We start from the raw sequence: 12,552 nt of genomic DNA, 5'->3' as shown, positions 1-12,552 counted from the left end.
AAGCCATTTCCTCTCCAAAACCCTTGGTTACTCAAGGAGGGAATCAATGGACCTATATAATCTCCCAGGAGTTATAAATAAATATCTATTTGTTCAGGAGGCGTTTTCCCGCGTGTCCCAGCATCTTCCCCAGTGGTTATTTTAGAGTGTGAGTGTGTGTGTGTGTGTGTGAGTGTGTGTGTGTGTGTGTGTGTGTGTGTTGTGTGTGTGTCCGCGAGCGCCCTGTGCCCATCTGGTTCTAATCCTGGATATGGATCCATAAGCCAACCCCACCCATCCCGCCTGCCCCTCGCATTCTTCACTCTATAAATAAATCCAGGTTTTTGAGCTCTGTCATCCAGGAGTACAATAGCAGTTGTTTGTTAACGGGGATTGAAACCCAATATCTATACAGTAAACAAGAAAATATATTTCTGGCAATTTCAGTGGAAGGGCACCTCCAGTTTAGGAAGCTTTACCTGCTGTTGTCATAGTTGCCTGTCTACCTGGTTACCTTGGATCCACTTTGGGGAGAGGGAGGCAGGAAAGCCAGGACTTCTCCTACCCTTGGATTTTCCTCTCGTTCCCTTTGATTTTTCTTTCCAAGCAGAGACTAAAACACAAAGTGAAAATTCACTCTCCTGGCGTGTCTGCCTCACATCGCTGGCCCACAGATCATTCCACAGACCCCTTGCCGCATCCCCTCTGGACACACCCAAGAGTGGTGAGGGTGCAGGAGGTGTGGTGTGGGTGGGGGCTTGTGGTTGTAGCTGCCCCTTTCCCTGTAAGGGAACTCAGAAGAGGGGAAAGTCATCTAAGAGCTGCTGTTTCACAGGGTCTGGGCACAGAGCTGCCCCTCCCTTCTTCCCTGAAGTTTGCATGAAATGCACGTTAGGCTGTAATTAGGGGATCTGGGAGGAGAACTTTCCTGGTGACGCTTTGCTTTTCTTCTGCTCTTGGTGAGAAAGTGCCTCCTTCTTCCCAGGACCAGGACCTCTGCCATCCAGTGCCACAAAGAGACATTCTGCACACACACACACACACACACACACACACACACACACACATGCGCGCGCGCACAAACACTTGCCGGAGACAAACTTAAGGTGAGGGCAAAGAGCTCTAGCTTCACTTGATCTCCAGGCTCCAACTTCAGCAGGACTGGAGAGCATCTGAACTTCTGGATTTCAGAACAAGGTAAAACGTCCATCAATTTTTTTACACTTTCAGTCAAACCTTGCTGCTTTTAAGATTTCAGAAAGTAATACATATCATGATATATGTATACATGAAAACAAATTTTCTTATTTTCTTTTGAGTTTAACACGACGTCTCAACTTTTTTTAGAATTCATATTGTCAGATAAAATACTGTATTGCCATAAAAAAGCTCAGTCTAGAATTGGGGCAAGGATTAACTCTAGTATCCTGGCTTTTGCTAATGCTACTATAAATCTGGTAGACGCATGGTTTCCAAGTGGTAGCTTTTCCATCTGTATTTCAAGAGGCATTTTATAGCACCTGAGATGAAAAAAGAATTGTATAGGCTGAAGGAAATGCTGAGGAATGGGACTGTCCATTCCAGATTTGTGAGTTTTGTTTTAGGGAATATATAGGCTTATGTGAAAAAGAAAGTTACTGTAATTATAGATAATACCTGTTTGATTGATCATCTTTGAGATGTTATCAATTTTGGTCCAGGATTCTCCAGTTAACTGTGAAATTAAGATAATAGAATTATGATGCATTTCATATATAAAATCATGTTGGTGGATAATTTTAATGAGCTGAAAAAAATTTGTCTTAAAAAGTTGTTAAGATTACTTTTAAAAGTTGTTTAACGGAATTATTTAAGTGTTGAGATGGTTCACCACCCTAAGCAAATCTGAATTCTCTGGAGCTTAAATGAAGTTGTTTTCTTCCATTGAATGTGACTGTTGTGTTCAAAATAAGATAGTTTATTATTTTGAAAATAAGTTATTTTATTTTCATTTATCACTGGAAAAATACACAAAGTGGCCAGTACATTTGGGAATTTTTAGGGTGGAAAGTGTTCCTGTACATGTTCCAGCGTGATGTCATAAAATCAAACATACTGGCTGGCTTCTTGGAAGCTAACTGTTCTTAAGAAATAAAGCCTGTGAATTAATTTCTAAGTGAAATGTAATATTTATTCATTACAAATGTAGTTTCTGGTAACCATTTCTATTTGATTATTTCAGTGTACTAAATTTGCAGTAATTTTATATACACGTCACTGAGTTCAATATTTTAGTGGAATTATAAAATGGGAATATTATTCTACCAAAAATATATCATAGTAGTTCTCTTTGGGTAACTTTTAGTGTGATATTTCTTAATCTTTACATCAGTTTTTAACTTCGGTTCCATCTATTTCACAAATAAAGAAGTTTTTCCTTCCATTCATTAAAATAGGATGCATGCTAAAGGTCGGTTGAGCATTTAAGCTTTAGTCTTTAGTTACTTTGGGGCTATCTGTTCTTAATAATTTAATTGTTTAATGACTTCACATTTTTAATAACCACTTCACAAAATTGGAAACAGTTTAAAAATAGGAAAACCAGATAAGGACAAGTAATTTTGCTTAAATTTAATTAAATGAACAAGAGAAAACCAACAGCCTCAAGAGACCACTGGCCCCCAGGAAGAATGTATCCAGAGTCCAGTATGCCAAACAGGAGTGTCCATTGGGCCTGAGTTTTCTATGAGAAACAGGAAAAAAGGGAACATCATGTTCTTATAAAGTGAGCCATTTATTGTCAGCAAGACCCTGTCCCTTAGAGGAATGACTGACACTATAATTTAAAAGTACTGAAGAGACTTTCACGGAGAAGAATCAATTCATTATATCCCTAGTAGTTTCACTTCCTTTTCCTTCCTTTGGGAGCAAGTAACACATCCAGGATAAATACATTCAGAGTATGCGGAGTATGAGTAGATGGTCTGCTAAACAGTCCTGCCTTTTAGTATCCTGGGTGTGGAATATTGGTATTTTCTGGGTAGCTGAAGAAGTCTTTGAAACTTTAGGTAGCACTGTACTTCGTCTTTGTAAAGATGAACAAGAGCCATATTCAGAAAATAACTACCTTTTTCAGAAAATACTAGTACTAGTTTTCTTTCCTTTCCTTTTGCCCCATGCATGTTTTATTTTCCAGATGACATTTTTAAGATAATGGTATTCCACCAATTAAAATTCCAACGAAATGCAAAGCAAGTTTGAAAATCACTTTTATATTACAGTCTTCCGTTGCCTCTAGTTAATTTTCGGACAGTCTGCAATCATTATTAGTAACCATAGTCTGTGTTAGTCTATGTTATTAGTCTATGTTATTTAAGTGTTCTTGATTTGTTATTTGAAGGTAACAAAATGTTGGGGGAAAATGAAGAAGGTTGGAAACCTGAATATACTTAGGATTTTAATCAATTGTGTTTAAGGAGGATTAGAGGAAGCAGCTGGTTAAATAAGTATTAGGTGTAGAGTGGACGTGATGGTATAAATTAATAATGCAGCTCTTTATTTGCACCATGAATTGGAGGGTCTGTGACGGTTCAGTGTGTGAAGCACAGTCCCTGGGTGCCACCTAGTGGATGAGTCAAAGAAACCTTTCTCACTAGCCACTTAGTAAAAAATTCTGAGACTTCCATTCTGTTGACGTTGAACTCTAACTACATGCCAGACGTTGGGGTAGGTGCTCAGAGCAGAAAATATAGCAAGTGACTTTTATATAATTTAAAAATCAAGACACCACTTAACAGTTGATTAAGTTCCCGGGAGTTGCATTTAAAATCATTTTACTCTTTATTGGGTAATTTACCATCAACTTTCTGCCTCCACGTTTAATAGCCATAACTTGCTTCTAATACAGGATTTGTATTTCGAAGAGATGCCATGACCTAGTTCACAAAAGGGTGGAGAGAGTGAATCTTGAATCACTGATTTTTTAAAAATGGAAATAAATTTCTGTAAAGTTTATTATTACTGAGTTTAAAAGAGTAAATAATTACTAGCTTAAACGGTTAGCACACAGACACTACCATGTGTTATTACATATTCTTTAATTTATTTTCATTAAATATCAAGCGTTCCAAAAAATGTATTTACATGGCTTGTATTCATCTTTGTTATCATTATATATTGAGTATTACGATTTTAATACAATTTTTCTCCTTTCTTAAAAATGTATACACATTTTTTGGTACCCTCTGTATAAAAGGATAATAGTAAACATTACTTTTGGGTAGTGAGGTATTTTTCACAAAATATTGCTCTCAAATTCAATAATTAGCATATAAAACAACTTCCCCTATACCTGTTGTTCCTATGCAGTTTTGAAGCAGGAACATTGCTCCTATTAAATTGACATAATGGAAAAAATCATAGACAAGAACAATTACAAGGAAAGACACTATTGCAAAAAAGCATCAGGATATCATAGAAGATTAATCCATCAGAGTATTGCACTGAGAGTTTTGAAAAACTTTTCTCCGGGAGATATATAAATTATTGCTCCATCTGGCTCTTTGCAAGATATATGACTTTATGGCAACAGTGTTCAACACATCAGCATTAATCAAGACAAGTTCTGAAATTCAGATTGGAAAGTAAAATGCTCGGTCCAGGGAAAAAGTGATTAATTTGTGACTTGCTAAGCTCTAGAGGTATAATCCACAAATCGAGTTAGGCCTGCCAGTGTGGAATGGAAGTCTCCTATTTAGGGAACTTTAGTTTGTGTATGGCAGTGAGACCTTCATGGTGAAAGAAGGAGAGCAGCTCATTAAGTCCTTTTTCATTAATGCCACAAAATTATAGCCTGAATTGATCCGAGGTGATGGCTGGAAACACTAACAACCATGTAGAATAAAGCATAGGATCTTAATTTGCATTTCCAATAAGTCATTACCCACCAGGAGCAAGCCATTCTGTTAACGATTTCATCTGATCATCCTTGTGAGTTAGAATGAATCACAGACTCATTCTCCTGAGAGAGCTAGTGAGAGATTGCCTAAGAGTCAGAGGCCCTGGAAGTAGAAATTTAGTCATGGATTGGAAAACTGTTACAAGAAGTTTTCATGGTTGCAGGTCACTGAATGATACTAGACAAGCACAAGCTTTACAGGAGAGAACCAGCAAGCTCTCTGAAATGGCCTGATGCCACTTGGATATAATGTAGGAGCTCCCCGTGATGGAAACTGCAGGGGGCTTGCTGGTACTGAAGAGTTCTTAGCTATGTTCAGATAGAGCCAGGATTTGTTTAAAATATCAAATGTTGCTGGACTATTTTGAGCGGCTATTCATTGTCCTATAGCTTAACAGGGGGTGTGCGTGGGGGGGTGGGGGTGGTGTTGCCTGAAATGCCATTACTGCTGGAAGGCCAGGAAGCTTTGCAAAAACAAACACGTGGAGTAAAAATCAGTTAGAAAACTTGTTCAAGTTCAGGGATCTGTTCTCAGTTTTGCAAGGGCAACAGAAATTTCCCCTTTTGCCCAAAGAGAACGCAATTTATTTGATTGGTTACTAAATTCCAATTATTATATCCCGACTACATTTACTGTATTAAATAAAATCCAATTAAGTTAAATACATCCAAATTATTTCTGAGTTTTCTTAAACTTTTCACAAAGTTTTATGGATAATATCTTGGCTCAATCTCCTCCTATAATATGTGAAATTTTCTCATTTTGACTCTTATTTGGAATTTGGGGATCACCTCATTTCATCATTCATGCATCCATCTGTTCATTCCACAAAAAATTTATTGAACACTTGCTATTTGGCAGTCAATGTACTAGCACTATGTGCTGGGGCCCTCACTTTATACCATGAAAATTCATTCTAAAAAAAATCAGAAAGTCGAAATGGATGATAATGCATCTGAATTGTTGCAAGATCTTGAGGTACACTGAGTAACAGAAACAACCAAAAAGTTCTAGCCTCATAGTTTTCATATTAAAAGAATTTTGAGCACTCATCTTTAAAATCATTTTTCCTTGTTTGCCATCTCTTAGCTGAGTGGATAAGAGCTTTGTTTCTTGGTTGTGTGGGCACAGATGGTTCTGACACTCCAGAACCCCAGGACGCCTAGGTTTCCAATATCTTGTCTACTTGGATGGACTGGACAAGCAAAAATTCATTTACACAGTTTGCAACTAAAATGCAGACTGAATGTGGAATGATTTAGTGCTTACCGTTTGTTTGCACGGGACACCATGCTAGGTGTTGCAGCAGAATAACAGGCTCCAGGAGTTCGCAAGCTAGTGGAGAAGACAGATGAACGCACATCATGAATCACTAGTAAAATTTGCCAAGTAGGTGCAGTTGGCCTTCTTGTCTCCTTGGTGTTTTCCCTTTGTACTTACCCAAACTTTCCAGCCCCCTCCACCTCAAATTGAGACTCCTGCTCTCCACCCCTCAACCCAGAGGAACTGATTCTTCTGTGGTTTATTGATTGCTTGACTGACTGATTACACACAAGTGTGAATGAGTTTCACTCATGCCTTTTATCTCTTTAAGTAAATGTTGTTTTCTGTAAAAAGAATCTCAAACATCTGGAGGCCTTGCCATTCTTAACACCAAAGGGTGTAATTAAGCGGATTTAGTCCTCCACGGTCTTCAATCTCTCAGTTATCCCCACTACAGTGTGAGGCCAGAGGGACTCCCTCAAGGCCTGTGTCCAGAAACCTGATGAACCCTGGGTTCTGTTAACCACTGACTCCTTTTACCTGAGCCTGATCAACCTGTCCTTTTGCCCTCTCCCCAGGACTTTCTCCCCTCCCCCACCCCAAACCCACGTCTTTGAATCCTTTGAATCCTCCAGTTCACTTTGCCATAACGTATACTTAAGTCCTCTCAGAACTTCATCACTATGCTTGGGTTGCTGCTCCTGAACAGGTAGAGTACCTAAACCCTGTTATATTCTACTGTTTGAGCCCTTATGCCACCCCAAGTGTCCGGATCTAGAGGGAAGGAGCAGTGAGAATCCACATATTTGGTCCAAGAACTCCTCTAAGCCATGGGGCTGAAGGAGAAAGATGGATACGCACAGGGCAAGCACAGAATTAGCCATCATGTTGAAAATGTGAGTCAAAGCCAACATCTTTTTAAAATATGTGATCATGTATTTAACTGCAATTGGTTTTAGAGAAATTTTGACATCGATGCTGATTATAGATTCTGGAAAACGAACTGCAGAAAAAAACAACAGAGCAAATTTGCTTTGGCTTTATAATAGTAACACTAATCAGTCATTCGTTTAAATTCCTTCCCATTTTATGTTTAATTAACATATGGCATAATGACAGTCATGGTTTATGAGCTGTTCCACATTTATTTATGTTCCCCTTGATTCCACTCCTTTGATTACACCACCATAGTTGAGTACTCCTGTGTGATACTGATCTGGTCTTATAACATAAAGATATGTTCCTTACTTTTTAAATTGCTAGGCCTGATGGCCCACATTGAGAAGGTTGGTTTCCTTCCCCTTCTCTCAGTAGCCTAGCAGAGAGGAAACGGCCTGCATTATTCACCTCGCTGGGGGATGGAAATGCGGACATTCAGTAGATGCCCTATGAAAGCTACTATTGTTTCTGTCAGTGCCCAGTAAAGTGCAGAATGTGAGGCCTCAGGGGTCCCCTGCCTTCTATCCCAAGTGTCTGTATTCCAGATATCTGAACACCTCCTAAGCCCAGGCCATTCCAGGACTCTGTCTTTATTTCCTTACCAGTCTTCTTCCTATCTTTTAGTGTTGTTAAATTCATAAACTCTTCCTAGATTTAAATAATGATAATAATTGGTATAAAATTATTAATACCAAAAAAATTAATTGATAACTTCAATAAATCTTTAAATTTAGGGAAAGCGAAACTGGAGGCAGGAAAGGAGTTTGGAGAGGCCTTGGAACAGTGTGGGCACCATCTATTAAAAGTGCATTGATTGGATGAGGGAGAGAAGTCAGAGATAGGGTGACTGTTTCGAGTGGACAGTACCATGGAGAGAGATGCAACTGACTAAAATTGGGAATAAAGGGAGAAGAAACGTTTCTGGGAGAAAATAGTGAGTCTAATTTAGGAAGTGCCCTTGGGGCAGCCAAGAACCTGAGTTGAATGTTTGTATCCTAAGCACAGGGGAGAACTTATGGCTGGAAATAGAGATTTGGAAGTCTTTGGTATTAAAATGGGAGTTGAAAATCGAATGGAAGAGGGAAGGACATCATCTCAGGGAAGAGCAAAGGGAGAACAGTGGACCAAGAACTGAAACTCAGGGGAAAATTGGTAAGAACGTGTTTGCCATTATTTTTGCATGATTTTAACTTTTATTTTATCAACCATAAATGTCCACTGAGTTGGATAACATCAATGTTTTATTATATATCACAGTCTTAATCCTCTGCTTACAGGAAGCGCCAGCCATGTTTGTTGAATTAAATGAAACTAAAATGTCATTTCCAAGCCCTGATGCTCTAATGACAGATTTTTATAATGATAACCCTGAACCTGAGTAAGACCCCAAAACGTCTGAATTGTAGTTATTTATTCAGTTTTGTCCAATACTGAGCTAGCTTTAAATATATGTTGTTGCATCTTGCTGTTTAAATATCAGTAATCAATGTGTGGTGTAGATGGTAATTCACCAGAGTACTTGATTAACCTTAGCCCATGTTGTTTAGCTTAACATATAAATGAGTTTGCCACAGAATGCAGCCTAGCTCAAGTCCATTTAGAATTATTTTCCTAGTTCCTTGATCCTGAAGACCCTTAAATCTTAGGTCAGATTTGGAGACCAGAATCTTAGATTACTGTGATTTTCTCAGCAACTTGCGGTTTTTGTTTGTTTGTTTGTTTTTTCCCTAATTCTCCCTTTCACTGCATCCCTCCCCCCAACTGGGATTTCCATATAAAATACAATAAATAATTGAATAATTTTTAGTATAGACATGTTCCAAATATTGCATGGTACACACTTATGCTAAAGAGATTATTTGTCATTTATCTGAACTTCATATTTAACTGGGTGGCCTGTAATTTTCATTGGCTAAATCTGACAACATTAACCTTCCCACTTGAACTTACTATAACTAGAATATGGCAAACAAAAATTTCTCCATGAAACTTCTGAACACTTTCTTTCTAAAGGTCAACAAATGAAGTTACTGAATTTACGGTCACTAGTGAGATAAATGGATTTAAAAGAAACTTTAAATAAAATTAGCTATACAATGCTAATCAAGATGCAAATTTATAAAACATTTATAACTACAGTGTTATATATCCTATACACTAATAGTGATATTAAGAATGCCATAAGTGTATATGAGTGATCATGTTTTTTAGTCCATCTAAAATATTTTAATGTACATGTTTAAAAATCAAACATTTTTTTTTAATTTTCACCTTTTAAAGTTGGTAATAATGTTAAAACAAATATTTTTTTAAATGAAAGAGCATACATTCAGAAATATATATATATGTACATATATAATGTACAATGGGTATAAATTCACAAATATACCAACTAAAGACTATCTGAAAAGGATCTTTCCCTTGTTAATTATATTAGGTTGTAGTCATGCTGCCACCTTGTGATGTTTTGAGGTATGACAATTTAACTCAATCCATTTACATGTTATACCAGATTGGCGATTTGGTCAATGTTAAAATCATTTGTCATTTGATTAATATTTTTCATTTTATCAAAAAAATGTCAAATTTTAATGCCAAGAAAAGGCTGTCAAGTATTTAATGCAAATATTTTCTAGGAGTTGAATACATTGTCTGCAAATTAGTATATCTTTCTTGAAATAATTCCTAAATCATATGTCCCTTAGTACGATATTAATTCCTGTTTTATGGGTCAGTTTAGATTGCATCTGCACGTATGTTCAGTTTACTTCACCTTTTAACCTGAATTTTTAATAAATTTGAACTCAACATGTTCAAAATTGAACTCATTCTCTTCCTTCTACCAAGTCTGGTCCAATCAATATATGGATATCAAGACCATATAATTTATTATTCAAACCAGAACATTTTTGAAAATGAAATGGGGTGCCTTACTAATTATTCCAGCTAAACATTTATAAGCAAAGATTAGCTCAAGCAAACTGATCTCCTTACATATAAGTTAAAAATCATCATACTCTTTTCACCAAACTAGAAAATTTGGAGTTGTGGACTACTGGTTCATCGAACTGAACTGGAACCTCCATCCCTGATTTCCTATGTTCTTTCTACCTACTTGCTCCCTTTCATCTTCACTGTTTTCTCCACTGTCCGTCATGCTTGCCGATGTTCTCAATGTCCTTGTCCTGTTGTCTGCAGAGGGATCCATCAGCCAAAAATCTTTTTTTTAGAATAAATTGAACTGTCCACTTTCTCCACACTTGCTCCAAACTTCTGGGATGTACTAGGAAAAACTTGTATCATCTGGCAGAATGGGATCCCTGCACAACTTCATGGTATCTGACTTCACCTGGATCTTTAATGCTGTGTGGTAGTTCTACCATATTTCTTAAAAGTTACTTGCTTCTTGAACTCCCTGTAGCGAATATGCAGGCCTCCCTAATTCATACTGAAAATAGAAGCCATCTGTAAAGAACCCTCGCACTGTCCTGCCACACAAACTGTCCCTGCATCCCCATATAGTCTCCTTTTCCCCTCTTCTATTAGGAAAGAAAGAAAATGGTCTCCTTCACCTCCAAGAGTCTAAAGCAGACATTGCCCCCTGAGCTCTAAATCCCTTACCTTTTGTCTTCTCAAAGACATTCCCTGTCAATTAGCCGTTTTCTCCTATGTAACTTCAACCTCTCCCACTCTGGTTATTTCTTCCTATTGGCATTTTATCGTGGTCAAATTTTTTTGTCTTAAACATATACAACATTCCCTATGCTCACATACATTCTATGCCAATCTTTCTCCTTCCCATCAGAGCCAAACATCGTGAATTCCCTGTGCTTACTGTCTGCTTCACTCCTCCACTCACTGCAGTGTGCTTCCTGCCTCACCTACTCCACTGAAATGCTCCTCACCAGTGTCAGTCACCAAGGATTTGTTTTCAATATGTTTTCTTAGGGCATTTAATGCTGGTGACCATGTCCCCTTCAAAACCATCTCTATCCTTGGCTTCTATGATTCACACCCTCTTAGTTTTCCGTCGACTTCTGTGATTGCTCCATCTCAGTACCCATTTCAGGCTTCTGAGGAAAAGCCTACCTGCCCCTTAGCAGCCTGTATTCTAGCAGCACACAATGCCTTGCCCTCTCTCTACCCCCCTGCAATACACCACTCTCACCTGTGTGCCCGTGACTCCCAGATGGCTATATCTGTCCCAGAATTTTCTCCTGAGTGGCCAAATCACAAATATGTCATAACTAGGAGGTCTTACAAACATCTCAAACTCCACAGGTCCCAAATGAAGAACTTTTCTTTCTCCTGAATTTAAACTTTCCCAATTTTATCTAGTTCAGTAAACTAGCAAACCATTTAGTAAACCATTTCTCTCCACTCAGTGTACAAAAAATAAAACAGGGGAGTCAGCATGTTGATTCTGTCCCGTAAATATTTGTTGAATATATACATCCCTTTCTATCTTCAATAGCAAAACCTTATCATGTGTCACCATCCTCTCCTGCCTAAATTCCTGCACACCTTGCCCATTGTCTCTGTGCCTCTAGACCTGTGGTTTTCGAATGCATTCCCCCACCCTGAAGCTTGGGTAATCTTTCTAAAGTGTAAATCTGGAAATGTTTGACTGCTTAAGCCCTTCAATGCCTTTCTATTGCTGTGAAAATTCAGTCTAAGTTATTTAATATCATTTGCAAGGTTCTCAGTGATCAGCCCTCACTAACCTTTCCAGCCTCACTTCTCATCTAAGATTACCCAGCATACCAGTGAAAAGGATCAAATGACCAAAAAAGTCATGACACAGAAAACTAGAAATGGATCAATAGGAGAGCTAACTATTAGTTATTAGACACAGATTTTATGTGAGTAATATTACTCTTAGAAATTAAATTCTAAGAGAATTTTACCAAAGAACTGGAAACTACAAAAAAATGATTCAAATGGAAATTCTAGAATTGAGAAAATGTAATAACTAAAATTAGAACTCAAAATATAAGTTTATGAAAAGTGTAGACACATTGAGGACGATTCATAAACCGGAAAATAGGTCCAAAAAATATAACCAGATTGAAATCTGAGAGAAAAACGAAGAAAGATACTAGGCTGTGGTGGGGGGGTAAAAGTTAGTGTATGGGATATAGACATTGCCATCCCAAAAGGAGAAACAGCAAATTGGAAAGAAACAATCTCTTAGAAATAATAACTTATGACAGTCCATGTCCCAGATTCAAGAAGCATAACAGACCAAACAGGATAAGTACCAAAAAAAAAAAAAAAAAAAGCCCGTACCATGGCATAGAAAAATTGATCCCAAAAAAACAGAGACTCTTAAAAGATTCCAGAAAAAAAAGACTAACAAGTAACAAAATTAGATAATTGGAAATTTTGCTTTTCCTTCCACTTTAGGAAATGCCAGAAATCAGCAGGTTGACTT

The 12,552-nt window shown here is 37.6% G+C and overlaps 1 protein-coding gene across 1 annotated transcript in view; it reads left to right on the top strand.

The window, feature by feature from the left end:
- The first annotated feature begins 774 nt into the window (after window positions 1-774).
- Window positions 775-12,552, top strand: part of HAPLN1 (hyaluronan and proteoglycan link protein 1) — a 62,591-nt gene continuing 50,813 nt past the window's right edge. The window contains exon 1 of the mRNA XM_033111279.1: window positions 775-1,176. The gene's annotated coding sequence lies outside the window, so the exon portion shown is untranslated. The remainder of the gene's footprint in view (window positions 1,177-12,552) is intronic.

Source organism: Rhinolophus ferrumequinum, chromosome 7 (genome assembly GCF_004115265.2).
Source record: "Rhinolophus ferrumequinum isolate MPI-CBG mRhiFer1 chromosome 7, mRhiFer1_v1.p, whole genome shotgun sequence".
NCBI classification, from domain to species: Eukaryota; Metazoa; Chordata; class Mammalia; order Chiroptera; family Rhinolophidae; genus Rhinolophus; species Rhinolophus ferrumequinum.
This window is presented reverse-complemented; position numbering and strand designations above follow the sequence as displayed.